The 22,291-nt window shown below is 40.7% G+C and overlaps 1 long non-coding RNA gene across 1 annotated transcript in view; it reads right to left on the bottom strand.

Annotated features, from left to right (window-relative positions):
- The window catches only part of LOC144409836 (uncharacterized), a 60,111-nt gene extending 47,414 nt beyond the window's left edge, over positions 1–12,697 (bottom strand). The window contains exon 1 of the long non-coding RNA XR_013468064.1: positions 12,429–12,697. This is a non-coding gene — a long non-coding RNA (uncharacterized LOC144409836). The remainder of the gene's footprint in view (positions 1–12,428) is intronic.
- Between the last annotated feature and the right edge of the window lie 9,594 nt (positions 12,698–22,291).

Genomic DNA, 22,291 nt, shown 5'->3' with positions numbered 1-22,291 from the left:
ACAATGCATATATTTTAGAGATGAGACGTATGTTGTCAATCTCAAAGCAACCTCATCCACCGGCCAGATTGTTCCGACAGCTCCAGTGTCACTCACTTCCATCTCCTCCGATCCATAAAGGGAGTTATCCGACTCTCCTTGTGACTTATTTCTCTTTTACATAAAGAATCCTGGGTCTCAAGTACATTGAACTCTGTTATGTGAATAGAAGCAACTTACACCTGTTTCTCCTATATTCTGTATCACATAACTGGATAATTGTTGCTGCTTAACCTTGGCTATACATTCTTTTTCTGTGGCCACTAGCATTTTCATTGAGTAAAATCCCCACAAATCATAGAGCATTCTGGACCAGTCATTGTATAAAATACCCCTGTAAAAGGGTTGAAATAACACCTCTGTTTTTAGAAATGATCAATTATTAATCTTCGAATTTTTAGCAAACCCCTGTTGGTCAATGGTGAAGTGTGCTAATGTTGTCTGAGGCCTTTATTTTAAAGTCTGCCTTATTTAGTTAAACATGAATTCCTTTTTTTCGCCTTCACAACATTCTTCAGATGACACCGTGAGATCTACGGAACAGATAAAACATAAATTAGCTCATACGACCATGAACAATTGAACTTTTTAACATACTTTTCTGTTGTTGTCTGAAGATGAGATGCAATGAAATTACTACTGGAATAAATTAGACTATCTTGGTGTCTGGTATCAAGTTCTATAATTTATCCATTATTATTACAGTGATGAAAGTTTTGTCAAACTCTTGAACTGAACACAAGGAACAATTGATGCTGATGTGTCTTGAAAATCATTGATTTTTAACCTTCATTCTATCCATCTGATTTAGCGATGTAGAGTGAGAAATGATTGCAGTCTCTACCAATGTTCTCTGTTTAAGCACTTTGCTTGTGCAATGAGAATTTATTTCTTAAGGACTGATTGAACATCCACAGAGAAGGTGACCAATTGGTGGAACTAGATTAAAAAGGTTGTCATCATTCATTCTGAGAGAAACAAAAGAGCATGTGGAGGTGGAGGAGTACAAGTTCGTTGGTGTCTCGACAGCAGACTGAAAACAAAGACCAATATCAGAGATGTCTACAAGAAGAATGACTGAACTTATTTTCTTGAGGAAGATTCGGCCCTCCAAGATGTGCAGCGAAATGTTGGAGATGTTCTACCAGTCTATTTAGGCCGGTGCGCTGTACTTGACTCTGTGGTCTACACACAGCATTAGATCCAAACACCAACAGACTTAATGAACTGGTTGAGATGGCGGCTCCATCGTTGGATTAAAACTGGACAGTGTGGATAAAGTGGTGGCGAGGAGGACACTAAATGTGTCATCATACTTTATACTATTAGCTAAATGTCAAACAACTTTAAATGGCTTTTTCTCCCGGCTTTGCTCGCTTCCATTTCTTTATCCTTCTAACGTCCTGTTAACTGTTCCTCTGTCATGTCAATTTAAAAAGTATATAAAATAAATATAGTATAATGTGTGAATATATATATATATATATATATATATGCAATGCATACCAGCTTGGAATTGGACTTATTTCTCAAAATAAATGGGATAAGCTAATGTTTTCTCCACTATTGCAAGGATTTGAGATTTCGAGATACATGCTCTCAATTATTCAGAACTATTCTCAGGCGTATAATAACTCATAATTTGGAAAAATGTGATCACATTATAGTAAACTTTGACAATAAGGCATGACACTATTTCTCGGGGTTGAACCCATTTAAATTATTGATAGAACAGAGTAGAAGAAAAAGCCTTATATATAATAATCAATGCAGTGAAAAAGATAAAGCTGATGAAGCAGGGAAGACGAATCAATGCAAAGCTAATTTTTTTGCTCACACCGTTAGCTATAGTTGCACATGAAACAAACTTAAATTCTCAGTTTCCATTACAGAATATCAGAAAAATATATAAACATTTATTAGAAACTTTCAATTAAAAGTGTTTTCTTATTGATTAAGAAATCGTGTTCCCAATTGCTAAAAGGCTCCCTCTGCTTTGCAAGGACATTTTCTCTCTTGTAGGGAAATCAAAGCTTTGAGCTCTAATGGTCATCTGCTCCTAATCAGTTCTTACCTCAACATACAGCTTAAGTTTGCCACAGAAAAGAGATCGATTGTGTTTTAGGACTTCGTCAAATCTAATCTTGGACGAAAAGGACGAATATGGGACACGTTTCACTGCCCTGCTCCGTCACCTTGATCTGGACACTTACATCATTTCCAACTAAAATGGAATGACAGTGATGTGCCATAAGTCATCTGATTGCCTGTGGTTATTCAGGTTCATTCCAACATTGTTAATGCAAATTTTAATTTGAATGTCATCTTCTATTGGTCAGTGATCTCACACTTTCTGTCAACGACTGAAAGTTAGCAATAATGACGTAATGAGTTGTGCCCTATCAAAGTCTTTTTTATTTTACTATTCATTTTATGTCCCCTGCAACATATAAATCCATGTTTTCTGATCAATATGCATGCCTGCTCTATTCACAGCCTTTATTTTATTGAAACATTTGATAGATTTTGTCCAGTGAGCAGGATGGGGGCCTGGGGAAGAGCTATTTCTTTTCGAGGAAAGCATATTTATTTTTGCAACCCAATATCCAGATTTTGTTTTAATTCATGCAAGGACGTTGTTTTGTTTGGACCATAGTTGTGGGAGTTGCATTCAACTTTGAATCTATTTTCCATTGATAGAACAGCTCCTGTCAGCAGGAGCTGTTCTTTGGCCAGCTGTTTTGGCCAGCTGTTTTGACAATCACAATATAATACTGTTCATGATGCAGTTGTTTTTGCAATGCAATCCATTTTGTATAACAAAAATGTACTCTACCCTTAATTACGGTATAAACTGCATGTTTGTAGATCCCAAACGTGCTGGATTTTGTTATTTATTGTTTATTCCCTAAAGTTATGCCTTTTGTGTACAGTGATTCTTACTTAAACCATTTATCTTGGCCCTTTTATAGTCTTTGTAGACGGTTAACCAGTGGTTAGGAGTGGAATGAGTACTATTACTTTATTGTATAGCTTTGCATTCCACTAATCCATTCTCTTATTGATTAAAATCGTCCACCACGGCCACTTTTTACCTGCTATGATTTCTATTTCCTCCTGCCACTTTTATCATTTTTCCTCGAGTGTATCTTCGTGTCTCTGTGGGTCGGTGTGTCTGTTAGTGCGCGTACGTGCTTGTGCAATGAGAAAGACACTTTTCTTCCAACCCCCCCAGGTGGGCTGCACTCTCTGTCCTGTCTGTCTGAGCAGCCCACACAGAGCCCCCAGCTGGAGACGGGCACACTGATGGTGCTGGTATTGGCTTTTCCACTTTACTGTCTTTCAAAGTTTTCATAGGTTTAGAGGAACAACCAAAACCCTCCCCTCTTGTCTCTCATCCGCCCCATGGACATCTGGGCATCATGTGCTCTAGTGGAAGTGGTTGGAACTCCTGAACCTGAAAAAGCACTTTCTATCCTGTTTAACCGTCTCAAATACCTCTTTCTGATACGAGCAGTGGTTGTGTAAAATGACCAAAGAAGTGTCTTTGCAGGATACTGTATGTGCGAGGTTAGCGTGGTAGCAAGAAATAATTATGTCCAAAGTTATATTAAAACTGAAGTTTACAGAGTTTCCTCGAGAGGGTAATTCCACTGCTGTAAAATTCAGGAATTCAGGCAGCATGTTTGCTCACTAACAGTTAAAATTACAAATCGATTCTTGAAAAATACGTTCGGGGTAGAAGAGGAATGTCATTGCTTACAAAAGTCACACATCTGTGATGTCCACCCTGTAGTGACGTAAAATATTATATCATCTTTCAGTCAAGAGGACAAGCTAAAAGGAAACAGCCAAAAAGAAAAAATAAACATGAAATGGAATGCTTAGTGGTTCAAGTGTTGTCTGTGAAATTGCAGAGGATAAATCACTTCATTGATATTTTGTTGAAGGGTATATGTACGTGTTGTTTATTTGGGCTTCCTTCTCCAGTGCTGCTGAGTCTTTCATTAGCATGACGAACGAGCTGTATGAAAAGCCAGTGCAATAAGTCACTGTGTTTATGAAGCTGGTCCACGCCTGTCCGTGCAAACCACAGCTATACGCCATGATGTTAAATTAGCTGTGGAGGTATATACATTTGTGTTGGTTGTGGCTTTGTGTGTGTATGTGTGTGTCTATGACAGCATTGTTATAGTTAAAAAGCATGTTGTTCAGACAACACGCTTTTAACATCATCTTCTTTTTTTGTGCACAGCATTATTTATCCGACTGCACAAAGAATACATCATACAGCATGCACATAAATGATCTGCAATGGCGTAGTGGTAGAGATCAATCAATGTTCTCTGGAAATGGAAATGAGAAAGAGGAAGTCAGCAATCCTCAAGGTAATATAGCACCTTTTCCTCATTGTAATCGATGGAGTGACTCGGGAAGCGTCCGGCTCTTCTTGCTCTCTTTGTTGTATTTCCATTCCGCGGTCTCGTTCTCTTGCTGAGACGCACACCGTTTACTGCTGAAGGCACAAAACTACGTGTCATTCTGCGTCAAATCTATTTATTAAGTGTGACAGAACACCAATCACATTATATGTATATATCTCCCTCGTCTTGAGGGCTTTGCTTGACATTAGTAACCAAATGTAACTCCTGTAGTCTATAACCCTGCTTCTTCATGTGCCCAAAGGCCTTTTTTTTTACCATTCCTGTATCATGTTATGTGCATCTGAATATATCCACGGGTAAATATGAACACATACCACATAGAAGCAGGACTGTTGTTTTTTAATGTGTTTTCTTGAACGTTTGATCTCTTGCCTGTTGAGACTATGTCTGGGTGATGTGTGTCATATGCACAGTGGGAAATCAGGTGTCATCAGGTTCTTGATTTATTAATACATCAATTATAACTAAACCAAACATGGCAAAGTGTGCTTCGGGCTGACAATAATAGAGGAACACCCCCTGAGCTGGCAAGACAACTATTTGAGGGATACGCACAACCATTATCAATGCAATACTTTAATTAAATGATGCTAAAAGATATGAAAATCAAAGCGAGAGGGAGAGACTAATAGAACGAGTATTTTGTATGTTCAACTAAATAATCTTTACAACCCACATCTCAGACACATAGTTGAATTTGCTTTACTTTCATGTAGACGTGTTTTCCTCAAACTGAAGATCATTTCGGACAAAAACCCGCAGCTCAAAGTGTTTTCTTCCATCCATGTATGCGCTTGGATTTTTTTTTTACCTTATGGTCTTTGTTCTATCAAGTAGCTGGACAGATGTCAGTAACTGTCTACAGTTATTTACAGAACTATTGGTCAACTTAATTATGCATCCAATTGTTAGTAAAACCAAAAGGTGGCGAGGAATTCAAATGTTTAATAGTCAGTTTTTATTGGCCGCCAGCTTTTCTGTTACTGTGAACACATTTGTAACTTCAGGTTTAGAAGATTCCTGCATTGCTTGTAATCATGCGTTTTCCAATTCCGGTCATGATTTTGGATATGAATAAATAATTTATAGGTGTGTGTGTGTGTGTGTTTTGCGATATATATGTATGTGTGTCTTTGTGGTGTTGGTGTTGTGCTGTTGTGTCAAAAGTCATACAAAACTTCAAAAAGATATTTTACAAACGAAAGGTAAAATGTATACAGTGAATGGCTATGTGTATACGAGTCCAGCAATGTGTATACGAGTCCAGCAATAATTGGTGGCCTAATTGCTAAAATAAGAATACTAGTGTGGGTGTGTGAATCTCCTGGAGAGAAGGAGCTGTATGTTTATCTAAATGCTTTACTGTCTCTTCATCCATCTGTCCGACCCATCTCACTCGTCTTGATGATGGAATGAGTCCAATTGGCAATATACCAATTCATCTTCAAACAAACGAATGTTTTAACTTTGTGAAATATGGTTTACACAGCACTCTTAGAGTGTATTTAACACTACAGATTTATTTGCGACACTTAAGAGTTAAATCAACTCTTTGGTAGGTTTGGAATTTAACTGTACACCAGTGTTAAACTTCTTGGTGTTGGGTTTAACTCTACGTACAGTTTATTTAACACTGAGCAGATTTATTTTTGACACTAATTCCGAGTTAAATTGTTAACACTGTTGAGTGTTTATTTAACACTGACAAGATTGGGACAATATAAACACCAGCTTAGAGTTAAATTGAATCACAGAGTCAATTTAACTCTGTGAAATTTGCTGTGTACATTGCCATTCTACACACTTAGAAGAATGGGGGTAGATTGTAATAATTAAAAGAAAACTTGACAGGTCCTCTAAGAGAGTATTACCCAATGTTCGCATAATTCTCAGAAAAATAGCTATAAAAACTATATGTGCCCTACCTGCCCAGTGCCAGATGGATCAGACAAACTAAGCCACTAGTTAGTGAACATGTGTATAGTATATAGTAGCTAAAGAGCCAGCTATTTTCCAGAGGAGTTCATGAAGACCAAGACAAGCTAAATGGAGTGTTACTAATATTTGGCTTTGATTAATTCCAGAAACTATATGGTAAATTCATTGGTTATACAATGATTGAAAAGCTCCATAACATGTGGCTTATCTGTAAGATAACATCTAATACATCAGATCTCCGATTGGAGATTTGGACACTTTGCTGTTCCTCGGTGTATTGAGCTTGAATGCACGGAAACATTTCAAATCCATTTTTCCATTTTCGAACTAGTCCTTTGAACTTCCTTTATCTGCGCAGTTTTTGAGGATTATTCTATGGATGAAAAGGAAACTCATTTTTGTTCCCTCTCCCCTCCCTTATGGCTCTCCCGTCCCTCTTCTCTTTCCAACCCTCTAATCCCATCGTGTCTCCCTCTCCTCTCTCCTCAGAATTTTCCTCTCCTCATTTCTTCTCTTCTCAATTACTGTCCCATCCAGACCTCTATTTTCTCCAATCCCCACCTTCCGTATCGCCATTTCTCCTTGACTCCCCTCCCTTCTCTCAACGCCCTCCCCCATGATCTCCTCCTCTCCACTTCCCCCATGTTAGCTTTGATCCTCGTGCAATTCCTCTCCAGTCTTCACTCTTCATTCACTCCTCATAGCTCCCCTCCTCCTCCTCCATCCACTGCTCTTGCATCATTCTATCACCGTTTAATATTTTCTGTTTTTCTCTTTTGCCCCTCCTCTCCTTCCACCTCTTCTCCCCTCCACAACTTCTCAACTTTATCACGAGACTAAATGACAAAGAAATAAAAGCCTGACAAGGCCTGATCTTCCCTGGCAATCTCTTGCATCTGATCATCTTTTAATTTCTTGGCTCTCACTCTATCCTTCCCTTTGACTTTGGTGTATATCAAACCCCCTAAACCCCATCTTGGTCACGCGCGCACACATGCAGGCATGCATGCATGCACATACAGGCTCTGATTGCGACCTGACAGAGCGATAAATTACAGCCTCACCAACACTGTTGTGAGGGAATAGCTGCGTGCTTTGCTTGCTCTCTCTTATCCTCTCACCCTCTCTCCTATTCCTCCCGTTTTCTCTTCCATTGTTGCAGATCTTCCTCTCCCCCCCGTTACCTTTTATATCTCATATGTTGTTTTCAACATATTACTCACTTTTTACTTTAATCAACCTTTTTTTTCACCTTTCTCTAGTCACCTTACACGCAGTGATGATAGGGGCATTATCTTTAGTTCCTATATCCTCTCCTCCTCCCCCTCCCCCCTCTTGGCTACCTCATGTTGTGGAGTAGCTGTTCTTCCTTTCTTTCTTCAAGCCTATCTCCTTATTTCCCTCTATAATTCCCCTATCGCTGTCTTATTTCTTGCTTCTTTTCCCGTTCACCTCTCAAACTCCGTCCTTTCATCCCTCCCCTCTCCTTCCCATCTCCCTCCCAGCACTTATTACCATGTGTGTATGTCTGTGTCAGTTTTAATCCTGTCAGTGAAAGGTCAGCAGCAGGGATTTCCCTGGGCATCACAGCTAGCAGGGTTAGCACTCTGCAGCAATAGTCTCATGCTTTATATTAATAGTAATGCCACCAGCCCGCAAGTCAGACAGCTAACGCCTAGCCGGGAGCTAAGGAATCAAAAGCCTTGTAAAGTGTAGGTTTATTTAAAAGACCAGCAGCTCCGGCAGTCATTGTCAACAGCTAACAGCTATTGCATAGCTTAACAGCAGCAGGCCTTTGCTGCAAGCAGCTGTGGAAAAGGGGCTAAGCACCGAGCTATCATCGTTTGGCTTAGATGGCTCAGGGAGGTCACACAGCATTTAGGTTAACACTCATGTTGCTTTAGATTTTCATGGTTTGAAGTACCGCAAATGTTCAACATACAATATTTATTTTATTCATATATTTATAGGGTCATATTCTTTGTCACTTCTCACAATTTGGAAAAAATCATCTATCATTTCATTGATTTATTACTGACCAAACTTTTGAAATTATTTTGGGTATAAAATAAGTTTTGTATCAACGACGTCTCGTGTTTGGTTGGAGCTTTGCAGGCCTGCTGCCTTGCGATGGACGGACATAGAACTGAGGTCATGTCACGATTATGCAAATGTAGAAAAGGCAAATGGTCACTCTGCTGTTGAAAGTTCTTCTATTTCTATGGCATTCTCGTCTAGTAATTGAATCCGTCTTCCCAGAGGAAGATGGATTACCTCTCAGCAGGTATCCAAGGCCTTTTACAGAAACAGGCTGTGCCCTTCTTTCTCACTTGCAACAGGCAGAAAGGGCTTTTAAAATGCAAACCTCTAGGAGCCCTGGAACACAGAAGACTTCAGATAATTGTTGAATCTCCGCATCCTAAACCAGTGCTTTCCGAGCAAGACGTTCCGAGTTTGAATCATCCAGCAGTTAGCGGAATTGGTTTTAGCCCGGTGATTGGTTCACAGCAGTCCATTTAAATTCTCTAACTTTTGGAGAGAAGTGGCTGCAAAAGTCAGGATGTTCTTGTATTTCACCATCCAGGGGGCTATAGGTATAGGGACTGATATTAAGCCATGCAAAGGCCCCCCTCACACCTTCAGCAGATGGGTGGACAGGTTGCTACGTAATTGAGTCACAATGTTCTTCCTTTATCTCGAAGTTACTCATCATCATGGCAAAGTCCATGAATGTACAGCTCGCTTCATCTTACAACTCACCAAGTTTGTGCTCTTTTACATCAATACAATTAGAAAGTATGAAACAAAATTAAATAGAGCTGGATAATGATTTCCATTTTCTTTTGCAAAGTTGCCTCCACTCCAATTAAAAGACCCATAGCAAATTAATTTGGTTTAGGCTAACACTGTTTTTAGTCTAAACATTGTCTTAGCAAAACTAATGACGGATCTCTCAAGATGAAATGAGTTTCCTGAGAGAGCATTGTTAGGTTGGATGGAAGGAATAGTCTTCTGTTTACAACAATGGTTTGGGATAAGAAGTTAATGTGTTCCTAAATACCCTCTGTCTTTGTAGCTGATATTTGATTTAGGGCTTGCTATCCACAGAGCCTCACACAGGCGAGCTGCAACAGTGATAGATTACTCATACCCCTTTTCCACCAACAAGAACCAGGTGCTGGTTCGGAGCCAGAGCTAGAGCCGGTTCGGAGTTGGTTCCATTGACGAGCCTCCAAAGAACCGGTTTGCTTTTCCACAGGCTAAAGAGCCAGCGCAGAGCCAAGTCCTACGTCACAGTTACGTCTCATCTTTGAAAGTAGGCTCTGGCTCCGAACTAGCACCAGTTCTGCCTTGGTGGAAGAGGGGTATCAGTGATTCAAAGCAGGATTATATCACGTTATGTGAAAGTTGGAAATGGGAAAAGAAATATCAAACTAGGTGTATGTGTCTAATTACTCGTCAAAACATACTGTAATATGAGACAAGAGCACCAAGCCATAAAGCTAAAATGATACCATCAAGTAACATTATTGTGACATTTAAGGACCTATCAACTGTGCTTTTGGCAGACTTTTTTCACTTCTCAAAAATGTAACCTATTTTGGAAGTTGCTATTTATTTAGGGTATCACATAAAGTGATGTACTGTAGGACAATTGTGGATACAGTTGGTGGTAAAGAGATTGGAAATGTCTCCACCAAAGTAAGCTTTGTGTTATTGTGTGTTTTATGCTATTGTCATATACATGTTGACAATTTCACATGCTGAACTAACTTTGACTTGCTTTGAAATCTACACACTTAGAAGATTAGAAGGTAAAGCACTTCATCCCCTCCAGGCAGAATTTGATTAAAACAGTATAATGAGGTCTTATGTGACTTGTATTTAAAAATGATTGAGAGCTGCTGCACATTACAATGAAGTTATCTGTTTATTCTAATATTTTAATATATGTAATACACTTCTGAGGTCAGAGAAAGTTCAAAAAGCCAACATTCAAATGAGGTGATATGAGAGGGTGTTGCATATTCCTCTGCTACCAACTATCTCTGTACTTTTCATCAGACTATTCATATACTGTTGAGTCTAGGGCTCAATATTTGCATGTTTTACCACACGCGACACACTTGATGTATTAAATAGATATTATTACACTCTCCAATTAGCTAGAAGAAATAAACACAGCAAGCAACAAACAAGCAGTTGAAGGAGCCCTCTTCAAACTTTCAGTTACTTGGGGGACGATAAATATGACCTGAGATGAACCTCATTGCGTGTTCGCTTCACTGACATCTCCTGAAGAAATTTGTCCATCATTTTTGAACCCAAACAGATCAACCCGGTGGAATAAGGAGCAGCACTGTGTCTGTAAATGTATTTTATCTTAAAATGTCTGTCCAAGGGCTGTGAAGTGTATTCAATTAAATTACAATCTTGTTCATGAATTATAAATATGTTTTTTGGAATAACCGGGTGAGAGGAGGTTATACAATGCAGCGATACCCACCTCCATTTTTAATAAAGGTTGCTGCCCATCCACATCCTTGGCTAATTTATATTGGACTGTCGACCTAATCTAATTTAATAGGATACTTACAGAAATAAGGACTGACAATTTTGTTTTGGCAAGTACGTGATTACACACACACACACACACACACCTAAGGGTAAGTCATGTAAAGCAGAGGAATTGTGTACATGAAAGACATTTCAGCTTGGATTTTTACCTTTTATATGAGATTACATTTTCCTCTTACATGTTTTGATTAACCGAGATATGCTTGTTTTGCCAACAGATGGTTTGCCGCTGTCACTGGGTGTTGCTGCAGATTACCATATAGCCTGTTCATGTTTGTTTTCAACTCTTTCATTTAATTGCCCTAACAAGGATAACAGCCTCCTATCATAAGAGCCCACACTCATCCACAAACACACACTCAAACGCAGGAGGGTCCAGACACTATGTGTCTAAGTACAGCAGGAAGCACAGAGACAAGCGCATGCATGCACGAAAACCCGCACACCTGTGCACACACACACAACTCTGTGTTGTCAGAACTGTATAATTTCCCATGCGATCGGGAGAACAGCCAGGCCTAGCTATGAATTGCTCATTTATTTATCTCACAAAATATGATGCCATTCACATGATCAACCCCTCTATTTGTTTCTGCTTGCATGTGGATGTCAGTGGAGAGGTGTGCGTGTGAGTGGAATCAATGTTGTTGACTTGTACTGTACACTTGTATGCCAGTAGCCAGGGAGTTGCTGTTAATTGTTTACAAGGCAGACACTAAAAGGCTCTTCTCTTCTCCTATTGCAAAAAAACAAACCTCAAAAAGGAGACCTGTGCTTGAATAAAGATTGAAATTTAACCAAATACAAAGCATATATTTGATTTCAGATTTTCTGTGCATGTTTTTGTCAGTGTGTGTGTGTTACGCTTGACTTTATTAATATCATAAAAAGATTAATGTTATGTTATACTTTTGTATATTAATGTTTTGCTAATATTGTTAGTTTATTTTTAGAGGTGTAACAATTAATTTTAACAACGATTCCATTCGAATCACGATTCATGGTTGCCAATTCGATTCATGGACGATCTGTGTTAATTTAAAAAGATTCGATTCGATTCGATTCAGTGACTTGAAATCAATTCAGTAACTTTACTGGACAGTGCAGGCAAAGTTTCTGAGATCCCTGTTTTTTCTTGTAAGGAAATCAGGTTTAAATTAATTATGGATATTATAAACAAGCAAACAACAATTAATGGCAAATGTATTAACCTTGTATTTGAATCAAGTGCCATTTTCAATGTAAACATTACACAATAATTGTTTGTGTAATGTTTGTGTTAAAATGTTTGGATCAATTCACAGAACCCTGGATTTTCAACCACATTGTAGGGTCGCATGTCTTTACAGATAAACTTAAAAGCAATTGTTACTGTGATGTTGAGTTTGGTGCTGGCGAGGCCTGAGGTGTCTGCAGAGCTGGAGTTACCTTCTGCTGCTGCAGCGGTAACGCTGCTAGAGGTCCTGACTGTCGGCGTTGTTTAATCCCACGGCGCCTTAGTAGATGGCTGGAAAGATTCGTCCTGTTTCCGTGTTTTTTTATTTGTCTTCTGCATATTCTACAAACAGCGACCGACTTATTTAGAACAACTCCGTGTTTGCAAAAGCCGAAATGTTTCCACACGCTGGATCGATATGTTGGTTTGTAAATGTCTCGCTGGCAGTTGTCTCCTCCACGCTGTGTTTTGTTGTTGTTCCGAGTTTCGCGCGGCTGCCGCGGCGTACTGATGACGTCACAGACAGGCAGACTGAATCGAGTAACGTTTAACGTGTCTAAAGTGCTAAAAAACAAACAAACAAACAAACACACATCGATACAGTTTTTGTGCTTAAATCCAATGTGCAGTTTCCAAGTATCGATACAATCGATTATGTACCATTTCAATCGATTTGTAATCGATATATGTTGTCCGGAATGCCGATTTGCGGAGCACAGATCGATTCAGTTGGATCGCAGGAATATAAATCGATTAATCGATTCAGTGGATGAATCGTTACACCCCTATTTATTTTGCTTTCACGCTTATGAAGCCCCGTTGGAATTAATTGTGAATATCACCATGATGTCACTTTGACTACGTTTTAGCATAATTGCTGCTTACATAACTTCTGAGTTTGTATTACTGGAGCCTCGCGTTCGGAACGGAGTCCACCCGTCAAATGCAATAGCTTGTAGACAGGTCTCTGCAAAGATTGGTCCAAAACCGTCTCAGACTTCCCGCTACTGAGGAAGTCTAATTACAAACTTCTCCTTTGCCGGTGGCCAGACATCATCAGCTGGGAATATCCTGGGTGAGGACTAGCTGGGTTCTCTTAGCTTTTATTCTGGCTTCTCTTTATTCCTGCAGCGGTGCCACGGCTCTTCGTGATTTCATTCAACTGTTCTGGCTGGGCGGTTGCAAGATGTTGTGGGCAGAGATTGTCTCTAAGTCTGCTGCACTTAATCCAATTCCCCTGCTTTCTTTTCCAATGTTGGTCAGTGTATGACTGTTATAGGTTGTATACGTTAGTTATAGAAGGAGGGATGGTAAGACATTGTCAAGTTTCTGGCAGAATAGGACTTCTGAATGCCAGATTAAATGGTGCAATGACAAGAGCAGATCTCACAGGGAATGGCGGCAACACGGAGGATCACACAGAATAGAAGACGAACCAACGACAAGACATATGGGTTTAAGTGCACAAGTGGGAACAATTAGGGACAAGGCAGACAATCACAAGGGAAGGAGAAACACACCAGAGGGGGAAGTGAAGCTAACCCAAGGACACCAGAGGCATAGAAATAGAAAAAATCACGGGAGGACAAATCCAACACCCCGACAGACCTTTTTAAGCGAATAGGAGCATCGTCGCAAGATGATGATCTGGTTTTATGCATCACATATTCATCGGAGCTATGCAGCTTTACCTGAGTTGTTTTTGTGGCCTCATGTGAGACAGCATGGTGAATTTTTGACTAATGTTGTACTATCGCTCTCTGTATTCCTCTCCGTCTTTCTCTCTGCGTGCCCCTTTGTTTTTCGGTGGCTGTGTTGTTTTAAAGGGTTAAAACAGCCATTTGGAAAGCCTATAAAAACTGACCCACAGGCCTGAGGTATAGACCCTCGTATTCTGTTGGCTGCATTGCAGCTCAACCTACTCCAGAAAAAAAACAAATGTTTGTTATCTTCCAAATATTAATAGGTATTAACAGTGATCACTTTTTTAGAGTGAGAAAAACATTATTGAGATTTTCAGCAGAAGAGTCATTTTCACTCCAAAGTAACTTGATTTCAAGAATCACCCGTATGTCTCCTTTTCTCTCTCTTCTATAGAATAGCTGTTATGTACATGGTTGAAAGGAGAGAAACCCCTCAGGGACAACACTACATCTTTGTCACTGAGCTCATGCAAGAGACAGGAGGCTCCGGAGCATCAGTGGATCAGTCGACGGCGTGTGAGAGGAGCCAGAGGGGACAGGAGGAACTACAGTTGTGCTAATCTTGAAAAATTAACTCGGAAATCAATGTGTTTTCAAGGGTTGACAGTCAGACAACAGAGATGTGATACGTCTTATTTTCAAAACACGTAGTTGCAGTTTCATCAGGCAAGAAAGCAGATTGGAGTGGAAGCTCTGAGCAGTGAACTGTTTTCTAATTTCTCTCTCCATCTGCTTTTCTAACTGTAAACCTAATAAATCTAAGCTTCTACACTTTCCTTATCTTTCTTTATTGTTTCCATTTTCAGCTTTCGCACGGTCTCTATCTCTCAGTCAGTTATTTTATATTTTGTTCTTATGAATGCTGTGTGTGTGTGTGTGTTGGGGGGGGGATCCCTGTTTCTCTCTCTTTTGCTCTCTCTCACACACACACACACACACATAGGAAGACAGTGTTGCGAAGCAGATGCAGTTGGCGTTCTGCACCAGCGAAGCATAACAGTGTAGTTAGCGTGCTTGGCATCAAGCAGGGCGCCTAAGCACGGAACACAACCGAGCACAGCAGGGCTGAGAGCCCTCTGGAGCAGCGGGGGCATCTCACATACTTGTCACGTTGTGAGTTCAAGTCCAGAATTTCACCTGCTGTTGCACATTTTTACCACTTCTTGCACACTTCTTAGTTTAATCCATCACACAAAAGCTATATGACCAAAAAGGGAGCACAGCCAACAGGATACAACTTTTGACTGGATTGTCCTAAACTTTTGCCGGGACAGTCCTGATCCTCAGAGATGACTGTGGTCATCACCTGACCATTAGTGCCACCACCTCATCATATTTTCCATTTAATCAGTTAAATATCTCAACATTTACCTGATGTCTTGGCATTTATTTGAATTTATATATCTATGTATAAATATATATTCAGTATATATAACTATTTACCTGCTGAACTCAAGCTATTAAGCACAGCGGACATGCCCAAGGAGCATTACGGCCATTGCACTTCAGCCTCACACAACAGTTACACTCTTTGCAGACTTTTGCTACACGGGGGACTTGACAATGGGTTTAATGATCTATACTGGCCACAGACGTTTTTCCACTGATCTTGTTCAGGGCAGTCAGGAAGCTGGAGTCCATCCCAGCGAGGGTTGGACCCCGGGTGTATTCCTAGTCTAGGGCCAACTCACATACAAGACTCTATCACACTCCTATTCAGTCCCATGGGAACTTTTAGTTTTGTCGATCCCCCCCTTTTTCATTTGTCTTTGTTAAACCCATCTGATATGCTCAAGTCAATGTCTTCTGATGCCGGGCCAATGTGTGAAATGATTTTCAAACAAAAGCAGAATGACCCATTGATTTGTGCATTTGTCCTGCTTAATTATAAAGACCAGCAAGCCTGTGCACTCTGCTGTGCCTTCATCCGTTACTGTCTTTCATTATTTGCTGTTTCCCTTGAAGTGCTGCTCCATGCCTTTGCTGTCCTGCATGTGTTGTTCCATGCCGCTCTCTAATAGAGAGCTGATAACGGGGGCATTGCTGCACTGCTCAGTTTGGAATGCTTCAGTGATTGCAACTGTAGAATTATTTGATGAGCATAATGGATCCACACCATTACCCTTTAAGAGTCCTTGAAACATTTGACTGACCCACAGAATCACAAATCAATGCCAAAGGCTAGAGAAAGTGTATCTGGTAAGTTTCAAAGTGTCTCCAAACATTTGCCACCATCCCATGTGCATTCTCAACAAACACACAAATATCTGATATTGATAAATGTTAAAATGTTCATTCAAGAACCTTTTATAAATGATTTAGTCCAAAAATATATATTTTAAATGATTTATTTAGCATTTTTATTTTTTCTTCCTTATCAATTTGAGGAGAACAGCAAAGTACAAATCTGTTTTCATAGAATCTTTACTTTCTAAATTGGGAAGCAACCCATCTGCTTCTAATTAAGCAGACTAATTGAATCGAGGCTTTCCCTGGCACACAAACACTCACCCACTGAGATTACTTTTACATGTCACTGGATGTTTAATGCGTAAAAACAATTACATTAGCAAAGACAAATTTGCATGTTCAATCCTAATTATTAGCAGAATTGTTCATGTGCATCAACTCAAAATCCTCTAAAGGATTTACTTTGCAGTGACTTGTAAGTATATAGCATAGTACATACATACAAGTTATTGGATTCTTCATCAATTACAGTCGACCGTGACATTTTCTACTATACAATAACGCACTAAACCATAAAGCTACTTCTTAAATGTGCAGAAACAATCTGGAAAAAGCATCTGTTGATGCAGTTTGTTATAGGACTATGTGCCTTTAACAGTCCTCCACATAGTGAACATATAATACATGATGGCTACAACCACACACATACTCACAAGTAATGCCGCTGAGTACACCAAAGTGTGGTGTACTATTTTTTTTTCTTCTATCAATCTGCAGGCTGTGTGTCTATCTACCTCCTCACCTAACACACCCAACAAACGGTAATCCTGTCAAAGACGACACATCTAAGCGCCATGAAATAGCATTCAAACCGCGTTTTCAAATACAATAACTTTCGGTAATGAAACGTATTGTCTCTCTCCTCCTCCTCCTCCTCTCTCCGATGGTCTTTCTAGACCTTTCACTCGGTCATGCTCTCTCTCTCTATTGACTTCTCCCTCTGCTCCTTATGTTTTTTCTTCCCATCACTCTTTCCCCGCCTGAGCCCGCAGGAGATAGACATCCGCCAACTCCATCCCCACTCTCCAACTTCACCAATCTCCTCTGGCCTACATCTCTGCATCCAAGTCCCACTCTGCCTCCACACAGCATCTCTCCACCCTCCTCTTTCTCCAATTCAACATCAGCATGGCTTAAAAACAGTAAAATGTTTGGTACAAGAGGAGAATGTTCCCTATCATTACTATTACTGTACGTATTACTCTGTTTTACAAACCGCGCTCCCGGTCTCTCTCTGTCTCTATTTGCGTCAGCCCTCTCAGGAGTAATGGATGACCATGTTACGGTGGTGTCAGGGTCTCTAACACTCCGTCGCTCCACTCTCCCACATCAGCGTGGTTACAGGGAGCCATATTTGGCAGTCTTTCTCCAAACTAATAGATGGCCATGGTGGGGTGAATGTGTTAGGAGAGGCTTTATCGTTGGCTGCATTAAACTATAACGTTGGTACTCTGAAGGACAGTACTATAACTGCTGATGTCTTACTTTCCCTCACTCTGATTCTCCCTGGGAGCTGGATTTACTGTGTTGTTGCATTAAAGATTTAGTCTGAATGTCTCTCGATAATGGGAAAAGGTAATAACTTACTTATTTGTGAGTAATTGAATCACTCTACTAATGAACATTGTTGCGGATAAAGCATTACTAAGTGACGTGTTAGATTACTCAGATTTATTTTTCGTTGCAATGAGTAACCTAACAATTTGCAATTCAAGTAATCGCTCATTTGGATCGGTTTCAAACATGCAGCGAAATGCTAATTGTGTCTGGTGGAGCATCTGTCAGCTGCAAAGACGTCAACTTCAAGCTCAAAAGACACCCACGTGCACGCCGCTCCACAACGCTGGGTGGTGGCAAGGCACAGCGTGAGGACGCAGATGATGCTGCAGCTCCAAACTCCGAGGGAGTTGATTGAGCTTGTGGCTGGTTATGTGGTGGAGGAGATGCTAATCAAAAATGAATAAAGACATACATACATGAAATCTATTTGATGCATAACATTGAAGGAATGGTCACACATGCACAGCCATCTGGACAATGTAACAAGCATGTGCAAAGGATTACAAAGACATTTTCAATGTCAGTAACTAACAAACTAGGCAGTGAAGAAGTGAAGTTTTTAGGGGAAGCTAGCTGATTCCTTTTCCCCTTATTAACAGGATGGCCTCCATCAATGTCTTGACATTCACACTGCAGCCTCCATTGACGTCTCACCAGACAATTCTGCACTGTGGATCACATGAATTCTGGCAGCACTGCGGTTGGACAAAGCATTAATGAGTTTCTGCTCTGCACTGTCCGCATACATTACAACAACATACATTATTAAGGCTATTGAAGCAACAACAAATCATAGCACTGAGCTCATGAAGATCAAACCAAAACCATGTAAAGTTAGCTACACTTTTTACAGATTGGAGGTGTGTGATGCTATTTTAGGTTGTTTCTCTTTCCCACAATTGTCCTTCTATTTGGTCCCAATTTGTTTTTTAACTCTGCTGGAGAGGGTAGGGTGAAGTGGAAAGTCAATCCAATATATTTTTTTTTTATTTCTTCATGCATGGTGCTGCAGACATGGAAGCTGGTGGATCGCGTCTCAGTCGTCAGTTAGCTGCAGGTGTTCTTTATTTAACTGATATGGGATACAGAGAACTGTGCCGGTTAAGACGTCAATGTGGTAAAATAAACAATCAGACTGTACCATCCATCAGCATTTTCCCAGAAAAGGAACTTGTCAGTGAAACATGCTTTGTATCAAACAAGTGGCATTTGTTTGGATGGTGTTTTTTTCGTTGTATTTGCCAGTGAAAGAAGGATTGAACACCTGAGTTCTTGTTAAACTCAGATGAACTTGAGTGTTGCCACGGTGGAATGATTTATGCCAGTGGTCGATCTAAATCACAAAATAAAACGATTTATTTTCTTTACAGTTTACAGAGATCCTTTTGTGAGAAACACCTTGGGCTGATGGCCATCTCGATACTTTCATTTAACCCTTACTGGGTGATTTGTCTGTATTAACAAGCAGAACTCGATGCTACAATAGCAAATGGGGGTGTGTTGTGACATGGCTAAACACATCTCTATAGAACATAATGTGTCCAGTTAAGGAACCGGCTTCTGTTGCAAAATAAGAACCTTTACCTCATCGATGGAACAGACTTCTAAGCTTATTACAGTGTTTTTCAATCGCTAACAAGCGTTTGTCCAAACAGTTGTCACATTTTCAAAACTCTAAACACAATTAACACAGCATCAGTGTTTTGTGGCCATACCATTCACACATTTCATGTCGTTTTTACACAATATTCAGTCAGTGAACACATGTCCACAATGCTTACATTTTTCTTAACAGACAAGCCATACTTCCCAACAAAACGATGGATTGTTTTAGTAGTATTTACAAATGTTAAAACACAATCCAATACAGATACAGTATAAAAACCTTTGCTTCTGCGATGATATCAGTTCAAAAACAATATATCTCAGCTGATAATGAACAAACTATTGAATAATTGACACACAGCTGATTTATGTTGGGTAAATTGGGCCAACAACAGCTGATTCCAGTCTGGCTTATTTAAGGAGGACTTTGAGGAGTGATATTTTTGGAAATAGAAACAGAAAAAGACAAACACTGTAATGTCTGGACGAGGAAGAGGAAGAGGAAGAGCAAGGGGCCCAGGGAGAAGACCAGGTCCAGTGAGAGGTGCAGGTGAAGAAGGAGGTGCAGGTGCAGGAAGAGGAGCAATGAGAGGTGCAGGAGGTGCAGTGAGAGGAAGAGTAAGAGGTGCAGGTCCAGTGAGAGATGTAGAAGGAGGTGCAGTGAGAGGTGCAGGTGCAGGAAGAGGAGCAGGTGCAGGAAGAGGAGTTCTTTTCTGCATGGAGGTGGAAGGTTTATGACCATCAGCCACATGACCAGATGTCCTTCCTTGAAGCCATGGATGCTGGCTGCAGGGACATCACAGTTCAAGATTGCCAAGGGTGGATCCGACATACCAAGCGGTTTTATCCCAGGTGCATCGCCTTAGATGATGTCAGATGTGATGTTGACAAAAACATGTGGCCAAACCCTGAAGATCGCAGGGATTAGATGCATACATTGTTTGCCATTTTTAGTTCCCCCCCATTTTCATCTGGGCTTTTGGCTGTTTTTTTCAGAATGCTTGTGTGTTTCATGGATATTTTGTTAAAATAAAATAAACCCTTTCTGTTCTATTATACTGTTTTTATATTATACTGTCTATTAAACCTTCTTTGGTAAACAGTTAAGAAAAAATAACTGTTTTACTTTTTACTGGAATGCGTTTGAATGTGAACATTACTGTACATGTGCGCATACGGTTCCAAACCAATAAATTTAGTGTAAATGGTGGATTGCATGTTAACTGAAACATAAAAGTCTATGCAATTTTTATAATGTCAACAATAGCCAGAATTTTGAAACCTGGTGTACTTCGTTTGACTGCATATACCTTGTGAAGTGAAAACAAATGTTATTCTTTGACAGAATAATTTCATTTTGAGTCAGATTTCCAGTGTTTTGGTAAAGTTAGTGTGTGCAGAGAAAGATGTGTTCTGTTTTGAAATTAAGAGTTAGTATATATTGAACAAAATTGGTTTTTGAGAAGAAAATTATCAATTTGTGTCTTGTAGGTGTGAGTCTGTGTCAAGAGTTTAGAAAAAAATTCTGAAGTATGGGTAAGTGCTTGTTAGCGATTGAAAAAAACTGTAATAAAACACTTCCTGGGGCATTGACTAATCATTGTCATTTAGTCCCTTGATTTGGCGATGGATCGTCTGTCAGTCTGAGACACTGATCTCATGATCGGCTGATTGATTGGTTGGTTTATTGACTTGTGGGCCAATGTGACACAGGCATAAAGCTGTTGGGATTGTAGTGGGTGTTGATGTGTGATTCTCACTTCAAAATAACCAGACATACACACACAGACAGACACACGCGCTTAGATTAAACAAGATATGTATCCTTGTTCGCTAAAATCAAGTGTCCTCAGACTTCAATGTATCTTTTTATACCTCAAAGGGAGAAAAGTCAAAGGACATGTTTAGTTTCAGTCTTAAAGGAAACTTCCAATCGCTTATCTGTGTCAGGGAGGCTAGGGCCACAAGGACCTGGAATCAAAAGCAGACTTGACACGAGGTAGTTAGAAGCAATTCTTGTCTTTAATCCAGGCGGAGGTTCGGTACACGGGTAATCAGGCAGAGGAGGCAGATAAATCCAAGTCGGCAGGCAAAGGGTTACGGGTGGACAGAAAAGGTTCAAAACACGGGAAGGCACACTGGAGGATATCGCTGGTAAGCTCATGGGAGACAAGAGACAAACTGGCACAGAGCCATGTGTCGGCAAGGGCTAAATACACAGGGGAATGAGACACAGGTGTAATCAATAAGGGTGGGGCTTTGTAATCACGGGGGCGGCGGCATACAGGTAGGCGGTGTCTGAAACGAGAGAGAGAAGGGTGATTGACAGAAGATACACAGGAATCACTTTGTGGCCAAAATCCCCAGTCTGGGTGTTACAGTACCCCCCCTCCTAAGGCCGGCACCAGACGGCCCAGGCTCATCAGGGAACTTGAGGTGGAAGTCCCTGACGAGGTTAGGCCCCAAGATGTTGCGAGCTGGCTCCCACGACCTCTCCTCTGGCCCGTATCCCTCCCAATCTACCAGATACTGGAGGCCCCGACCGCGGCGTCGGACTGCCAAGAGCCGCTTGACGGTGTAGGTTGGTCCGCCATCAATGAGTCTGGGGGGTGGTGGGGCTTTGGTGGCAGGGACCAAGTGGCTCTCCATGGCTGGCTTTAACCGGGCTACATGAAAAGTGGGATGCACTCTCATAGGTCTAGGGATTTTAAGCCTCATGGCCGCAGGGTTGATCACCTTAGAGATGGGGAAGGGGCCAACGAACCTTGGCGCCAACTTGCGGGACTCCACACGAATGGGCAGGTCGCGCGTAGATAACCACACTCTCTGGCCGACCCGATAGTTAGGGGCTGGGGTCCGTCGTCGATCCGCCATCCTCTTCGACCGTGCAGCGCTCTTGAGGAGGGCCTGGCGGGCTCGGTCCCAGGTGCGGCGGCAACGCCGGACCATGGCCAGCG

The sequence above is a fragment of the Gasterosteus aculeatus genome, chromosome 1 (assembly GCF_964276395.1).
Source record: "Gasterosteus aculeatus chromosome 1, fGasAcu3.hap1.1, whole genome shotgun sequence".
Lineage (NCBI taxonomy): Eukaryota > Metazoa > Chordata > Actinopteri > Perciformes > Gasterosteidae > Gasterosteus > Gasterosteus aculeatus.
The sequence above is the reverse complement of the archived record's forward strand: the minus strand, read 5'-3'. Positions and strand labels throughout refer to the sequence as shown.